At 37.1% G+C, this 18,340-nt stretch overlaps 1 protein-coding gene across 3 annotated transcripts in view; it reads right to left on the bottom strand.

The window, feature by feature from the left end:
* The window catches only part of LOC130908509 (uncharacterized), a 371,944-nt gene that overhangs the window by 86,570 nt on the left and 267,034 nt on the right, over positions 1–18,340 (bottom strand). For all 3 annotated transcript variants that reach the window (XM_057823982.1, XM_057823985.1, XM_057823981.1), the window contains one exon: positions 7,288–7,384. The gene's annotated coding sequence lies outside the window, so the exon portion shown is untranslated. The remainder of the gene's footprint in view (positions 1–7,287; positions 7,385–18,340) is intronic.

Here is an 18,340-nt window from a genome sequence, read left to right as displayed (position 1 = left end):
AGAAGTTAGACCTCTTTGACAGCCAGAAATCTTGCTTGTTTGTAGGTGAATAAATACTTATTTTCCACTGTAATTTGGAAATAAATTCTTTAAAAATCAAACAATGTGATTTTTTTTTTTTTTTTCCAAATTCTGTCTCTCATGGATGAAGTATACCTATGTTGACAATTACAGGTCTCTCATCTTTTCAAGTAGGAGAACTTGCACAATTGGTGGCTGACTAAATACTCATTTGCCCCACTGTATATTTATTATTTTTTTATTTGAATTTACATGCATACAAACTCCTGCTTCACATAACAGTCAGTTGACAATAAATTGACACATACAGATGCACGGTTACTGTTTATTATCATTGCAAAATAAATGACAGGAATTAAAATATATATATATATATATATTCTGTATATACAGTTTAACAGGTAAAGATAATGCTATGCTACATTACGTGCAGCATCACAGCACCACACTGTGACGCTCAACTCTATTTCCTCTTCTATTTGTCCAATCAATTAGTGCGCCTTTCGTCACAGTAGTGGTACTCGGAAAATTCGGTTGGCGCAGTGTGAGTGCTGAACTTTTTCAACAACTTATTTCCAAGTGTTGCTTTAAGGTAGCTCTCCAACCGGACCCTGGTACTCTTGGTCTAATGTGAAAGCGCCCTAATTGAGAATTGAATAGTAAAGATGTCAGACAAAACCTCCAATAATCCCTTATGCTTCCATAATGGCTTACGTTTTAGTTTTTGAATAATAATTTTCTCCAATTAATTCTCTAGTCTAGGAACGGCCAAACTGAATTGCTGCTAATCAGTGGATGCTCGACAACAGCTAATCATTGGTTATGAGGGGTTTTGCAGCAATCAGTTTCAATGCAACCATTCAAACTTTAGCCTGCAACATGATATTATTATTATTTTTTTTTTTTTATGTCGCAGTGTTCATGTTTGCATCTAATTACTGTGCTGAAACTTTTCCTGGATACGAAACATTAGATGTGATGATTCAAGTGTTTTGTTGTTTAAATCTATTCTTCAAGCAAAATTTTAATCCACTGTGCAGAAAGAATGCAACAGGCATAACTGTCTCCCAGTAAAATGAAAATACTGAGAATTCCTATTTCACCGAGTGCACAATATACTACTTAAACAACTGGAAATGGAGGGTATTATAATAAATTAATGTATTAATCATGGCTGGCAGCAGATGTTCCTTCGAAAAAGGTCAGGTTGCACATTTGCAGTTAGACAACGCATACTAATTATTCGAACAATGCACACAAGATGTCAATGTTCCTTGAATTCACCTTTTTTAAATCGTGTAACAGTTCTGCATCACTTGGTTCAAATTATGCAGAAGGCTTCGCGCGTTAGTGAAATGGGACGGCATTGATGTTTGAATCAGGGATTTCAACAAATCTCCACTTTGAGGAGAAAACCATTTATGAGCCTCGAGTCTATAATCGATTTTTTAAAAAATAACATTTTAGGTTATTGCCTGCAGAAAGATTCCCGTCATAGAGCACCCCCACCATCCACTCGGGCATGCTAACAGATGGCCACTCAGTCGGAGAGGAACGGTGGGGTCAACATTATTTGCATGTCATATCACTCTCCTGCACTTTTTGTCCTCATCCACTGAGACAAGTGGTATGTATTATCTGTGTCAAAGGTACAGTGTTTCCCAAAATATGACAGCGGTATGAGAGGTGACTGGCGCTTTCCAACCTTTGGTCAGTGGTGTTCAACTAAAAATATATGAGACAAGGGCTTTACTTTGGACTGGCGGTCACAGGTTCAAGACAGGCTAGTTAGGTTTAGTCTAAAAAAATATAGCCATAATTAAGGGGCTTCTGACTCAACAAGACATGGAAAAACTTATGCATGCATTCATTTTCAGCAGATTGGACAAATGCAATGGTATATTTACAGGCCTTGATAAAAAATCAGTCAGGAAGCTGCAGCTAGTACAGAATGCTGCAGCCAGTGTCCTCACAAATACAAGGAAACTGGACCACATTACACCGGTTTTGAAATCGTTACACTGGCTTCCAGTGACTCAAAGGATAGACTATAAAATACTACTTCTCGTCTACAAAACACTTAATGGCCTTGGACCAAAATACATGCTTGATTCGTTAGATTCCTATGAAACATCTAGACCCCTAAAGTCGTCTGGAACCGGTCTCCTGTATGTACCAAGAACAAGAACCAAGCAGGGTGAGGCAGCATTTAGTTATTATGCTCCTCACCTGTGGAACAAGTTACCTGAAGGTCTGAAGTATGCTCAAACTGTTAGCTCCTTTAAATCAGGGCTAAAAACTAGGGTGTTCCGATCATGTTTTTTTTTGCTCCCGATCCGATCCCGATCGTTTTAGTTTGAGTATCTGCCGATCCCGATATTTCGCGAACCGATTGATTTTTTCCCGATCATATACATTTTGGCAATGCATTAAGAAAAAAATGAATAAAACTCGGACGAATATATACATTCAACATACAGTACATAAGTACTGTATTTGTTTATTATGACAATAAATCGTCAAGATGGCATTTACATTATTAACATTCTTTCTGTGAGAGGGATCCACGGATAGAAAGACTTGGAATTCTTAAAGGATAAATGTGACTTTGTATATTGTGACTAAATATTGCCATCTAGTGTATTAATTGCGTTAAATATTTTTAACGTGATTAATTTAAAATAAAATTAATTACTGCCATTAACGCGACAAATTTGATAGCCTTACTTTACCAAAACAAAAGACTCTGGATGAGTGTAAGTGATTTTGTCTGTAACGTTAAATACAATTAGAAAACGATTTAATTAATAAATATATATATCCATAACTGTCTATATATTTCAATCTACCGTAATTTCCCGAATATAAGGTGCACCCGTGTATAATGCGCATCCCAAATTTACTTGTAGGATCTAGGGAAAATTATTGTACCAGTTTATAACGCACACCCTAATGTTAGCACCAATAAATAGAAGAATACAAGAAAACAGAGCTCGTGTACAGATACAGAACTGTCATTTTACTGACTGGTGAAACACAACACAAGCATAGCATATTGGTAGTTCAAAATATTACCATAAACTGACAATATTTACGGTAATAATATGATTTGACAACTTCTCCAACTTACCAGAATCTAGGAGAAAACAAAACAGATGTGACTTTCTTTTAAAGGCTGCTGTATAACTTGCTCATTTCATCATGATGAATAAATGTTTCTTCCATGGATTGATATGGTAAAATGAAAGTGAGAACGTAAGTCGGAAATCCGCGGAAATCCGTGAGCGCTCATCGCTGTCGACACGACAGTAACCATAGGAACTATCTTTATTTGGGTTTGAGTTTCCCGAGGGACAGATATAGTTGACGAACACAGGAAGTCTGTGTGCTTACGTTTGTTATGGTCCGACTTGCGGAGCTGCAATAAAAGTTGACTCAAATGAGTTCAAGAAACTAAATCTTGTGCTTTATGAAGAGTAAAAGAAAGAGTCTAGCATAGCAGAGTTGCATAGTCACATTACATGAGCTTTAAAAAACAAAAAAAAGGAAAACGGAAAATTAAAGCTCATGTAATGTGACTATGCAACTCTGCTATGCTAGACTGTGCGTCCCGGGCTGTAGGTGGACGGGTATTGATAAGCATATGCTTTTTCCTGTCTTCCTTTGTCTGTCATCGGTCTTTTCGGGCAAATCATTCCATATTTTGTGACTGTCAATGATTCTCTTTCTTTGGCCAAACTATCCCACATTTTGTAACTGTCAATGATACCGATGATGATGACAATAAATATTTCATTCATTCATTCGAAAAAAGCAGAATTTAACACAGACGAAATCATTCGGCCGATTAGAGTGAAGTATTACAGAAACAAAATGGTGACGTCACGTACCGTGATGGTCGGCAACGGGTCGCCGCATACGTTTCTTCAACACAACGTGGCCGTGTCAATAAAAAAACAATCGGTTTATATATATATGTAATTTATATATATTTCTGTCTCCATCCATGTACCCGTTTATAATGCGCACAATGATTTTACAAGTTGATTTTGGGGAAAAAAGTGCGCGTTATATTCCGGAAATTACGGTATTTGCTTTCTATTATTCTTGTGCTTATCTCCCTTGCTGATTTCAGTTATTAGCAGTAGTAGCAGTATTTGTTTTATTTTTTATTTGTGTTTTTTATTCTATTTGTGATTAAATGCAATTTTTGTGTATAATTTTGTTTCCTATTTTGATTGTCTTTGTTTTTACTTTCTATTGATTCTAATGTGATTTTTATGATTTTCATGTGATGTAAAGCACTTTGAATTGCCTTGTGTTGAATTGTGCTATATAAATAAATTTGCCTTGCCTTAGTCGTATTAATACTGCTGTTGTGTATTTAATTTTCAACTGCTTTTACATTGATTTACATAGACTGCTTATTGGTGCATTTAGAATAGAATAGAATAGAATAGAATAGAATAGAATAGAATAGAAAGCCTTTATTGTCATCGTATCGAGTACGAGATTTAAAGCATGACGTGCACCACATAAAACAAAAACAAAAGTACAATAAGGCAAATACAAAAACACAGGTTACAGTTGTATTGTTTATTTTTTCTACAATTATAGATTAGTTGAACATTTTACCCCCAACCCCCATTATTATTCACAACAAAAGGCATGTGTGTGGCTTACTTCGAGACAATGTCAGTGTTGTTAAAAAACTATGTCGACGCAATGTTTATAATTTTCCGCAACGTCGTTGTACGGACCCTGCAGAGAAAGCCATCGTCTGACACAGTCTCTGTAAGTTTCCTGCACGTCTTCGCCCTGAACAGAGAAGAGGTGCATATATAGCATCGTTTCGATGCCTTTTGACAAAATTTTGACTGCTGTTTCCTTCTCTTTTGTTCAGATTTGCTCATGTTAGAGCTGGATGCGGTCCACGCCAGGTTGTGTGTTTTTGACACCATTGCAACAATCCTTGTCTCCTATTGATGCACGTGACCTAAACCCACTTCACACACTGACCATACTACTCTGCCGTATCAATAACTGCGCCACAGTAAAAAAAAAAAAAAAAAAGACCGACACAAAAACGCTAATTATTAAAAAATGACTGGAAACCGTGAGTAGTACTTTTTGGGGGTGATAATTAGCAATGTATATATCTTGTAAAGCAGAGTTCATGTAGATCCGTTTGAGTGGAACGAACCAACATGATCTTGCTCAGCCAATGCAGCCTAAGTGCGTATATTACAATTTACTGGACTGAGACAAGAACGCAGATGGCTGACCTGATATGATTGTGCAAATGACAGTTTGTGCATAGATATTGATGTAGGAGTGCAAATATTGCCTTTGCAGTACCCAGATTATGTAGTGCCTGCCTGCCCTGGAAAGCACAGAGCGGGAGAGGGGAGGAGGGTAGGGGGTGGTGACGCCGTTGTAAATGCGATGATGTTTGGCTAGATGGCTCGGAGTGTTAGCATTAGCATTTAGCGTGGCGAGCATCATCTTAAGCTCTTGGGCAACATTTTTTTTAGATACAGTTTGTAGCGTCCAGGTTGGTACAATTAAAAAATGATGTGCTGTTTTCCTGCTATGTGTGCATTGTCATCACCAAGTTGGCGTTGTACTTGTAGACACTACAATGTCATAATTTCTAGTCTTGGGTGTATGCAGAAATATTACATGTTTTATGTATAATATTTTGTACATATGTAATAGTTACTCATGTATTATTAGTGATGTGTATGTATATGTGTGTATGTGTATATATATATGTATATATATGTACATATATATATATATATATATTATGCGTATATATATTGGTGTTATTATGATTACTGCAACTATTATTATTATTATCAATGTAATCATTATGATTAGTACAGCTGTTGTAGGGAAGTGACTGCATTCCTATGGAATTTTTGGAGTGAAATGGGGGTGGGACTCAAAAAGCTCGGCTTCTTCCCACTCCTTTTCGAGCTACACGTGTATGTATTGTTATAATTTTTGTTACATTCATCATGACTGTTTAATTTTTATTTTATTGTATTTTATTTTTTCCATACTTGTTGTTTTTTGTTTTTTGTTATTGCTCGAAATAAAAATCAATCAATCAATCAATTTTATTTTCAATTACCATTTGCACTAAAATTTTGTTGAATGACGAATCCATGAACCTTGTTTGATGTTTTTTAATCAAAACAACTAGGGCAAAGGTAGGATCTTCAGAGCCTCACCTGCATACTGGGGGGGAAAAAAAAAAAATATATATATATATATATATATATATATATATATTAGGGGTGTGACAATACACACAAGTCATGGTTCAGTACGTACCTCAGTACGGGAGTCACGGTTCGGTGTGGGTTCAGTACAACAGGAAAAGCAAAAAGACTTTTCTCACAGCATTTCAAAGTTAAAGTTTGTATAACCTACCATTGCACTCTTATATCAGTGAAATTTTAAATGTCAAAAGTGTGACCTACGTTGTTTTTTTTTGTTTTGTTTTGTTGTTTTTTTAATCAGTTCAATTCATTCAATTAATATAAACATCGCTTATGTGAAAGATGTTATGAAATGTATCATGCAAAAACTTTGCTGAGTAACTAATTACTCTTACAATGAGGTAACAGTTACTAACTCAATAACTTTTTGGGCGAAGTAATTTGTAACTAACCAATTACATTTTTAAAGATTGACAACACTGCTTATGGTATCTGTTTTTGTAAATGAAATATGTGGATTTACAAGTATACCTTTTTGCTAATGACAATGAAGCAGAATTTTACCCACTTAAAAAGTTTACTCAGTATCTTTTCATGACAAAAAATATATAGGTTGGTGGATAAAATGTATGTATTCACTGACAGCACCAATTTCCTCAAATGTCTAATTTTCTGGTATAGATAGGGTCAGCATCATGTTCCATAAATCACAGCAAGACTGAATTATTTCTGTCCCTGGCTTCACTTTTACCATCCAACATTTTGCTGCTATAAAAAGTTTAATAGAACAATAATTTGAACTGACAAATTTGTTATAGGTTATAAATCTTCCCGCGAGAAGACGCTCCAAGAATAAAAATCATAATGCTTCTGTCAGCGTTCCTGCAAAAAAACTCATTTGTCGCTTTTTTTTTTTTTCTTTTCATGACCGGGTGTAACGATGATGAAAGACGCACCCGTATCGACGCCTCGCTTTTGAGGCCGATTTTTCCTTTCCCTTTACGGTTATGGACAATGAGCTTTTTAATGAACTCACTCTTGCGTTGTCCTGCTTCTGTGGGATGAAGAACGCCTCCGTTTTCCAGTTTCCCTCTGCTGCTCCTCACCTGTGGCGGGTCCTGCTCGCTCGCCACCTTAAATCAAAGAAGTCAAATGTGATTTATGCACCTACTTTTGTGGTTCCTTTTAGCTGACTCGGGGAAATAATGACAAACATAAATAGAGATATTAAAAAAAAAAAAAAAAAGACATCTGGGTGCTTGAGAGCGCAGCGTATACTAGGTTATTAACATCCGGCCATGAGGCGGTGTCATTGTAAATTTATTCATTCATAAAGCAAACAGAGTGGGCCACTTGGAAGTACCAAAATAGCCCAAGATCAACAAGGTCATTTTTCCAATTACAGTGAGAAAATACCAAAGGTATACACCGCATTGGAAGGAGGGTTAAGACTTAAAGACATGTAGCTGTAAGCCACAACTGTTCTCTTTTATTAAAATATATTATTAGAAACACAAAAAAATATTGCCATTAATTTAAAAATCTATAATATTTGGTACATGTTTTGACCTACGGAGGGTGCCATGTTTTTATGCGCACAATGGGTGCTTGGGGTTATAATGTTGTTTGTCACCGTCACTTCATGAAAACTACTGGTGTTCTGCAATTCCTTCTACGCGGTGAAACGTCCAGCACATGTGCACATCAGTTAAAAGCGGCTAGTACTTACCGTTTTTTTTTTTTATCGAGTCTTTTATTACCTTTTCATTGCCTCAAAATACTTTTTGCATGTGTTTCCCTCTCATAGATTTAAAGCAAATTGTTGATTTGTTCACCACATTAGTCACGTAGCGTATTTAAACCAGCCTTATTTGATATTACAATGTTTAAGTATTTTATTATGGCATCTTTAGTATGTTCTGTCTGTATGCATCTAAACAAAACAAGCTGAAAGCGCGCAGTAGTACTTTGGGTGGCGCCTCTTGTAGCACTTTTTGCCGGTGTAGCACATTTTGGCAGAACACCATTTTCTTCTCTCGTCTCATCTCATTCTGTCTTTCTTGTTCGTTTTGCTTTTGCTGCTCGTTTTGTGACAGTGCTGTCATTCTCATAAATGTTCCTGTCGGGCTTAAGCGGCCACCCCCCCGCCCCCCCGGTGGCCGAAAAGTGTCATTGCATGTAAATAACTTTCCTGTATAGATAAAAGTTGTAAAGCAATAAAACTGCAACAAAAATGAATGAAATGAACAAAAAAATATATTTCTATAATGGGTCAAAATTATTTTTCGAACAGATCATGTGACTAGCAACTTAGACGGTCATTTGCTTTGCATATAAATTTCGAAAAAAAAAATTCAAATGATTTTTCTTTGATTGGAAAATATATATATATATATATATATATTTATAAATATATATATATTTTTTTTTATTGAAGCAACTTTTTTGGGGATTAAATGATTTAGATATGGCCAAAACACAAAAAGGATTGCTTCAATCAAAGAAAACTTTTTCGATGTAAAATTAAGGTTCAAATGCAAATTTTTCAATCTCAAATATTTTTTCGCATTCACAAACTTTTACCATCATTGAATTTTTTCTTTTTTTTGATTGGAGTGATTTTCTTTTGAAATATATATTTTTTGAAGCAACTTATTTTTTTGATTGAATAATGACAAAAATGTCCTGGCCCAAACACAAATCAACATAACTTCAATCAAAAAAACATTGACTTCATCTTAAAAAAAAAAAAAAAAAAAGGCTTCTGCATTTATTTTTTTATTAGTTTAAAATTAATTTTTTTCATTCAAACACTTTTTTTTTTTTTTTTTATTGAAGTGACTTTTTTTTTGTTGAAAATATATATTTTGATTGAAGGAACTTTTTTGAAGCAACTTTTTTTCTGGATTGAATAAAGACACAAATCTACCTCCATATGGCTCCGCCCAGGGGATACAATTTTTGACTGAGGTAACTACTTTGGCACGACACCAGCTGGCGTACCATATTCAATGGATGACGATCTTGGCGAAAAGTATTGCCTGAGCAGCCTGATTTTGAATTCCCCTCAAGAACGATGGCAAACAAAAAACACTCATTGTCAACTTAGTATGATAAATATTCTTGTAAGTTAATTTTATTGCTGACACTGCGTTTCGGGGTCATCCACATGTTGTGCCCCCCCTGCCCCAAAAGTCAAATGTCGCCTATGCTGTCGCATTCAAATTGAAAGGCCTGAACAGATGACATTTTTATGTCATTAGAGTCATACTCCGGAAGCCCGGCAGCATAACCCAATGACGTCACCGCCGTGCGACGTCAACAACAATGGTGACCTACTACTTAAACTAATTCTACAAATTGTATAAAAACGAAAACATCAAGAGGGGTTTTTGATCTCAAATTATTTTAACTCATAATCAGTGTTGTTAATCGTACTTTAAAAAATTAGTTACAGTTACAAATTACTTCTCCCCAAAAGTAATTGCGTTAGTAACTCCGTTAACTCAATGTAAGAGTAATTAGTTACTTGGCAAAGTAACTGGTGGTACTGTTCTTTTTTTTTTTCCATTCCCCCCCCAAAAAAAACATAGTAACCTTTGCAATGTTTGGAAGTCATTTAATGTTGTGAACCAACTGTTAAAGTTGCTCCTGGAAAGTTTTAAAACTGTTTCATCATTTAAAGATTGATTCTAGTCAAGATTTTGCCGATTTAGGAGTATTTTAGAGAAAAAGTTACTTAGGTTGGCTAGGAAGGTTCTCTACAACAAAGCCTTCCAGAGAAGTCTACTGCTTTAAGATGGTGGCTGTTTTCAAACGCTGGCGAGTCTATCATTTCGCATCTAGTTCTACATACTGTACATGTGATATCTAAAGTAGCATCATGTGGGCTTAGTTTGTAGGCTATCAGCTACAATCAGGTATTATTTGAGCCACCTAGAATCACGTTTGCAACTGTGTCCCAACTCCCTTCCCTCCAAGAGAGCTCTCGTCTCTGTGAGTCCATGTCTCTAGACTTTTCTCACATCATTCAACCAACGTAGTAACGCATAGTAACGCATGCCTTTACATCCTCGGTACCGGTAACAGCGTTACCAAGATGAGAAAAGTAATTAATTACTCACTACTGAAAGAAATAATGCCGTTAGTAACACTGTTATACTCTAACGTCGTTGTTAACAACACGGCTCATAATAACGTTTATCTTTTAAGAACTACAAGTCTTTCTATCTGTGGATCCCTTTAACAAAAACGGCCCAAAACACACACAAACGCACACCTACACACACAAAGGCTCAGGACCTTGAGAGTTAAATTTTACAATTTTAAATTTAGCTGGACAGATTTAATTCTAGTATTGTTTGGGTCCGCAAATGCGGAAACAAAGTTGGACCTCAAAACAGGCAAACAACCGAGGGATGCGTTCAAGAGTTTATTTAAATACAAAACAAAAACATGCGATCGCGGAAAAGGGGAAATAACAAAACAGGTCCGCGTCATAAGGTTGACGTGGATCAATACTATAAACGCGAGGGTAAACCAAGATGGTAGGCAGAAAACCAATGAAACAACTAAAAATAACCTCAAATACCTGCACAAGGTAGAGGAATTCAAAACGAAAGCGGCAGACCACCAAAACCCAAGGCAGGGGCGACATTACAAAATGCGACTCAGTTCATGGGGTCGAATGACGACCAACAAGTCGATACCTCGGCACCCTTTACTTCAGAGGTGTCCAAACATTTTGCGAACGGGGCCAGATTTGGTGTGGTAAAAATGTAGGGGGCCGAACTTGGCTGATGTCCTTTACGTAGAACAGGGGTAGCCTTGAGGGCCCCTATCCAGCTTGTTTTTGTGAGGAGCAGCATTTAGTGTGTAAGCTACTTCATATGCTGGTAGCAGGTACTGCTGACCAATTTATTAAGTCTGTGTGCGGGCCAGACGTTATTTGTTTTATGACAGAGGCTGGGGACCGGATGAAATTTGACCACTGGCCGCATTTGGCCCCCGGGCCGGACTTTGAACCTGTCTGCTTTACTCGGATCGCCTGGGTTTAAATAGTCTTGATGAGCTTGAATTGGCTGCAGGTGCGACGTCGGGAACACTCCTACAACCAGCTCTAACAAAACAGAATCTGACAAACCAAATGTTATATGGTATTGTAAAGTATATTTGTATTAAAAATGCAATGCTGATAATTATTGTTTTTCCTAATGCTTACATAACTCAAGTACTGTATGTACCTAATTAAATCAGTTTTGAGTATAGTAACTCAATATATATAGATTATAGTAACTATAATAATTAGATGGCAAGGCAAAGGCTCAAATAGTAAAATTCCATTTTTAAAATTGCGTTTCTTCAGCGCGCCGCAAGCCCAAACCGTTTGAACGACTCAACATTCAAATATTAAATTGCTCGGAATTTTTGCACGATGCAGGGAAAGACCCCCGAAAATTTTTCCTTTGCCCAGAAATGCCTTTTTTTTTTTTTTTTTTTTTTTTTAAATGTATGTTTTGACCAAATCGCATAATTTGCACATCAAAAATTCCAGAACGGTAAGGGCATAAAAGTTGTATACAAAATTTGGCCAAAACTGTCCCATTCATTTCTAATGGGAAGCCATTGCCAGCCATGTATGTCCAAATTTCCCATTCATTTTCAAAGGCAGGAAATATTAGATCGTGATTTTTGACCATTTACCATGACTGCCCATTGACATTAAACTGGCGCCCAAGTAAATCCATGCCAGTGACAGCCATGCAAGTCCATGCTATTGACCAGCCAGGTAAGCCCAAATTTCCATTTTCAATGGCAGAAAAACGTGTGGTTGTGATTTTTGACCAAAATTTACCATTACAGCCTATTGACATTCAACTAGCGCCCAAGTGAGTCGATGCCATTAAAATAACTTGAAATGACCTGATATCAAAAGGACGTGTCCCTGAAATGTCCTAAAATAAACAGGAAGTGAGCTCATATCAACAGGACGTTTCCCCGTATCAACAGGATGGGACCCCGAAATGTCCCCGTATCATCAGGAAGAGACCCCAAAATGTCCCCGAATCAACAGGAAGTAACCTGATAGATCTGTAAATACCACAGCATCGTAATCATAATCGTAATTTCCCTAGAAATTGCAGTTTCAAGCATTATAATTATAATTTAAACACAAAAATACAAATAAATACAAAAAAATAATTAAAGGGTGACAGTTATTGGCCCGGCTGGGTCTACCAATGAGGTGTCCCTTATTTATTTTTTTCCCCACCAAGTTGGCAACCCTAACTGGAAGTGATTCTGAACGACAGCTGCAGGTTAGCTACCTGTTAGCTTAGCCTTTTTGTATTTTTTTTTTAGCATTTTCAACAGTCAAACTCAGAGATTAAGATCAGGAACTCATTCATATAAATGTCCTTTGTTGCTTGCACAAAATAGGCCTGGTACTTCAGCATGCAATCGGTTTGGGAAAGATGACTAACAATCATTGTTGTCTGTAGAGATACTGGATGAGCTGTGTTTGTTATCTGGAATACACCACACACTATAACATCAGTGAGCAAAGTTTCTTATTTTCCCTCTTCGTGTGGGGTCTTTTTATCTTTTAGAATACGTTAAGATCTATAAATCAGTGCACCCGCTGTAGAGAAGCAAAACCATACACTTATGTTTGCACATGTGAAAAAATAATCAGCGCAGGCAGCAGGATCTAATGTGGACAGATAATTTTCTCCGTCGTATTCTCTGCATCTTGTTTATTATCAGGCCTCTGGATTATTCTTGTAAACAATACAAGTACTGCACAATTGAAAAATAGCTCATGTGTCATACGAACTGAACTTTCAACTGACTCTTGAAACTGTTTATGCCCTGTGTCTTGATTTATTCAGTTAAATCCCATTCAAAAAGAAGAGAGCTAGCATATGTGCCACGTTCAAACAAGTGAAAAATATCAAATTGCTTTAAAGGCAGCTACACAGCCCGAAAAATAACACAAAACTCATCTTAAGAGCTACATCTTAATGAGATGGAGCGCTGAGATGGAGTTTGCATTATGGATGGAATGAAAGAGAGCAGATTGATTTCAGATCCAAACATTGGTTTCTTTCATTTTTGTTATTTTTTTGGAAGGGAAGGGGGGAGTACAGCCTTTGAAGTTGTCTCGAGCGTTATAATTCACTCCAGTGTGAGGATGAGACAGGAGAGATTCAAAGAAGTGTTCTCTATTGGGGTTTCAAAAGGTAAGTGATGTCAGAGCCGACTGGATCCGACTGCTATAGCTAAAAGGCTAACAACTAAGTGCCCAGGATGAAGCCTTGGATCGAACATGTCATTCAAAGCCTCAGTTGATTTTTAATTGGAATTCTTTAGACATGCGAATATTACACACTCCAGTCCAAATCAAGTGGCGGCAGCACAGCAACAGAGAGTTGGGTGTACTCCAATACTTCAAGTGAAAAGGATAATTTAAGGCTTTGACCTACTCGTCTCTTCTACGTCATACCTCTTTTAGATATTTTTTAGAATGGTGTGTTCTACTAATTAGCCTATGTATTTATCAAGTCATTAGAGAAACATTGATTCTGGGGCGAATTAGCTTGCAGAGCTGGCTAGCTGCTAGCCGAGGGTGACCAAACATCCTCTTTTGCCCAGACATACCCTGTTTTTACATCCTCTCCGTGGCGTTTAATAAATTCATGAAAATGTCCGGTTTTCTTTTTTTTTGTTTTCCACCAGTTAGCATGTGTTTAAATTAACGCTTTGTACAGAAAACTTTGATACTTTGCTGCCAGTGTTGTTTTCCCAGAGAGCCTGCCCAGGGGTTGGTTCAAGTATGATTTGCTTTGCTTATATAAAAGAGCGATTTTTTTTTCTGAATCATTACTGCATCCCATTTTTTTAACGTTATTGTAGTTCTATTATTTATGAACCAATAAAACCTTTTGAATAACCTTTGGAAATTTGAATTTGTGTCTTTGGTTGTAAGGCTATTATTTTGTAATAAAACTGGATTTTCTGTCCATACGGAGGAGGCACACTTTACATAAGGCGGAAAACACTCAGGTGACTTGAAGTTCCGCTCTGAGACCCCCAATTTGGCCAAATTTCAAAATTGTCCGATATGCATGTGTGATACATCATTGGAAAGATTAAAATCTCAAATTTCTGGGGAAAGAAAATTTTTGAACTGGAGGGCATTAAAAAAAAAAATAAATAATAATACTAATAATTAAACAGCAAAACCCTAACTGGAGGCGAGAGCATGCAAGAGAATTAAAGACGCCACAATTTTAACGAGATATCGCGTACTAACCTTATTTTGATCCCAAAACAAGACACAGCCGGATTTTGGGGGGATTTTATGGGTGAAACATGGTGATATAACAAGGGGTCGCGATGCAGAAATCGCAGACTACATGTAGTGGCCAACACTTTTTCATATATTTACCCTTTTAAACGTTATTTTTAAAATTTTCTTTGTTTGGATCGATTATTTATCATCTAACATATCGGGGGAAAATGCGACAGTAACAAAAATACAATTAAGCGATAGTTATGAGGTAGATAGCCGTGACTTTTTTACAGACGCCAAATTTTTCATTGTGACGTAATTTGTTTAAAAGTTTAAAATATGCACCTAAATAATTTTTTAAAAATTATTTAAAAAAAAAAAAAAAAAAAAAAACTAATTTTTTTTTTTTTTTTTTTTTTTAAACTAAATATTAGACATCAATTAATGATTCTAAGCTAAAAATGACATTTTGAATAATAAAATAATTACCTTCTTTTTATGGCTAGGTTGAAACAAAGCGGTCACGCGACGTCTGTAAACGGGGGTTTCCAGGGTAAAACGGACAAAAGTCATTTGGAGGCTTAGTGCGCCATGAATCGGCTATGGCAGCATATAGACATCTTGTTCTATCAAACAACAGTTCTTTTGGCTTACAATACAGCAATTTTAAAGAGGGGTGCAAGAGCAGAAACCGCTTTTTCAGTCTTGTCTGTGTTTTATGCCATATATTAAAGTGAGAATGCATCTTTGAGTGAATTCTGAGTATACATTAAGTATCGAAGCCGGGCCGAGTATCCTCTTTTTTGGCAATAAAAGTATGGCCACCCTCTGCTAGCCTGTCTGCTTTTTGAGTAGTTTGTGGCATGAGTTGTGACCGCTGCAGCACAGATAGCGAGGGAGATGTCTTTTGAAATGTAGGTAGTAACAAATACAGTGTAAATTTACAGCAATTGCAAATGTAAGCTTATTTGCTCAGGAAATACAGTACATTAAACAAATACTAACAGCCTGGACTAGCAGAGGCTTAAGATCCTTTTGTGCCTGAAACTATTTTTTTTAATGCAATAAAGAAAACTAAGGCATTAAAAAAAGAGTGCACATTCATAATAGGTGTGGAAAAGAAGAAAAGTCGAGTATAATGAATCAAATGTAATTTTAATAAAGGATAAAAGGTGTATTAAATAAAGTGACGAATGCCATGAGCAGGGTAAAATACGGCACAGGACATTTATAAATGAAACAGATGAAGCCAAGTGTTGTTCTGATCCTCAGAAGTTGCCATCCCCACAGAGCAGCAAGCAGGCAGATAGACTGTTAAGGCACATGGACATGAAATGCAGAGCAGCCAGATGGCACTCTGTGGGTGGCGCCAAGACTTCTCTGATATCGGAGGCCATGCTGCGTGAGGCTGGGTCCACCTTGATTGGTGTCTGTCTGACCCGCTGCTGGCTTGATAACTGGCATCGCTCGCAGTGGGGCGGCAGGTCTTCTTGTTTGTGTGCTGACAGCACGCTTGGAATAGTCACTATCAGCATGAACTGATCCGTGTGGTCATCACGTCGCTTGACAGCAAATGGCCTGGCCAGACTTCTCTGGCCAAAAAGACATCATGCAGAGCAAGGTAGCAGATCAATACTAATGTGTCTATTAATGTGATCGTCACGACGAATTACATGATGTCATATGTAGTGAGAGAATCAAGGTGTTTCAGGTTACAGTATACATCAATTTACCATATTCAATGTCCGCATTAGGATCAAGAGTGATCAAGTTTTCTGTTTGTAAATTCTCCAAATGTGTCCCTTTTAAGTGGTCTATATCTGCATATCCCTTGATGCATGCTGCTCCTCAGCATGTAATCATTAGTGGAACATCACTGGTTCCTTGCACGGTACTGAAACAAGAGAAACCACTGGCCGTTATGACATTTTGACCATTTCGTTATGCTTTTGGAAATATCTACGAAGGTTTTATGTATGTGACCCATCAGGTCAACCATTACAGCTTCATGCTCATTAAAAATAGCTCCACTGTGCCACTTCTGAGTTACAGGTCTGTCAATTTGCTGTTTGTAGCTCGTTGTGACAGGTATTGATGTTGCTATATTGATCTTCTCTATACCAGTAATCAAGCCATTGAAGGCTGAAAAATTATTCTGACTTTGACTGAAGAAAATCATCAGAAAATTATTCTTAAACACCTTAAATTGTTTTTAACTGAATGGGTGAAGTAAACCATGGATGACACACAGGCTCAAGACTACTGTCATTTTCTCACGATAAGGCGCACCGGACTATAAGCTGCAGCTGTCCTCACTGTATTATGGGATATTTACACCAAAAGATATTAACCGGTAACACTTTATTTGACAGCAGCATCATACGAATGTCATAAGAACAAATAAACAACCATGAAGCTTTGAACCAATTGACTGCAAAGCTTCATTGCTTCAAGAAGCTTCATTTGGCCATCCCTTGGGGGAGACAGTCAACCTCTGCTGCCAATTGCTGTAAGCACTGTTGTTGTCCAACATGCCTCCTACCATGCATTGCAGCGCTACAGATGTAAATAATCAAAATTCATGTTCTGTGCTAATTATTTCTTCAGTTACTGTTCCAGTTGTTTCATTAATAGCTAGTTATGGTATTTGGTAACACATTATTTGACAGTGGCACCATAATACTGTCATTAGACAATCATAATTATGACGTGACACTGTCATAAGCATTAATGAATGCTTATAACAAATGTCATTTAGTGTTATCCGGCAAATTATTACACTTTAGAATGGATGTAAAAGATCTGAGCTGGACATAAATGGAGTTAGTGGCATACATTTTCGGATGACACTTCGTGAGCATTCAGTAATGCCCATGATAGTGTCATAAATAGACAAATAAGCAACACTGGACTATAAGTCGCAGGGTTCAAAATGAAGGAAAAAAATATTTGACTTCATTATCAAAACTTTGAAACACAAGCAAAACCTCGTGGATTGAGTTGCGCCGATGATAGACATTGGGTTTTCCTAACCCCTTCAGACCTAAGCATGCTGCTAAAGGACATGATACGTTCACCTCTCTAAACCAATAAATTCACTTAATTTGTTATTGCCACTTCTGGGGGATTTTTGGATTAAAATTTACCCATCGAAATCAAATCATGAGGTTTGGCACACGCTCTTTGCTCTTTGAAAATGGCAGACCATATGCAACTTCAAAAAGGATAATGTAAAGTGCTCATTTCTCATCAAAACACACATTAACATGAAAAATAACCAATAAAAGCATGAAATATCCCCAACCAAGAAACTGCACTTTGTTCTGATGTTTATTTTTTTTTTAATGTTTTTGCCCAGCAGAAATGATGCAGGTTCAAACAAATGCGCTAGGCCACCTATAACATTGCGCGGTCAACAAAGCTTCTAACATCAAGGACTGTGTGACCCAGCTCCTCCCGGCTTGGAATGGCCTACACGTCACCACTGCCCTTGCCACTTTGCTGCCTGCTCACCACCACTTGCCTTTCGCTGCCATGGACAGATGCCGCATATGCCTCCTAGCAACCGCTGCAGCTGCTTCACAACCAGCCCTGATACACACAACCAAACACGCACACACACCTGCTCTACTAGCCCTTTATTCACACCTAAAAACATGCACGTAACCAGGTAAAAAACACCTAATCACTACTGAAAGCTGCACATGCATAAATAAGAGCATCTGCTGGGTTTGTGGTGAATAGCCTCAGCGTAGAATCACAAAAATGTGAGCAGGTATTAGCTACCTCACACAAT

This window comes from Corythoichthys intestinalis, chromosome 20 (genome assembly GCF_030265065.1).
Source record: "Corythoichthys intestinalis isolate RoL2023-P3 chromosome 20, ASM3026506v1, whole genome shotgun sequence".
Classification (NCBI taxonomy): domain Eukaryota; kingdom Metazoa; phylum Chordata; class Actinopteri; order Syngnathiformes; family Syngnathidae; genus Corythoichthys; species Corythoichthys intestinalis.
The sequence above is the reverse complement of the archived record's forward strand: the minus strand, read 5'-3'. Positions and strand labels throughout refer to the sequence as shown.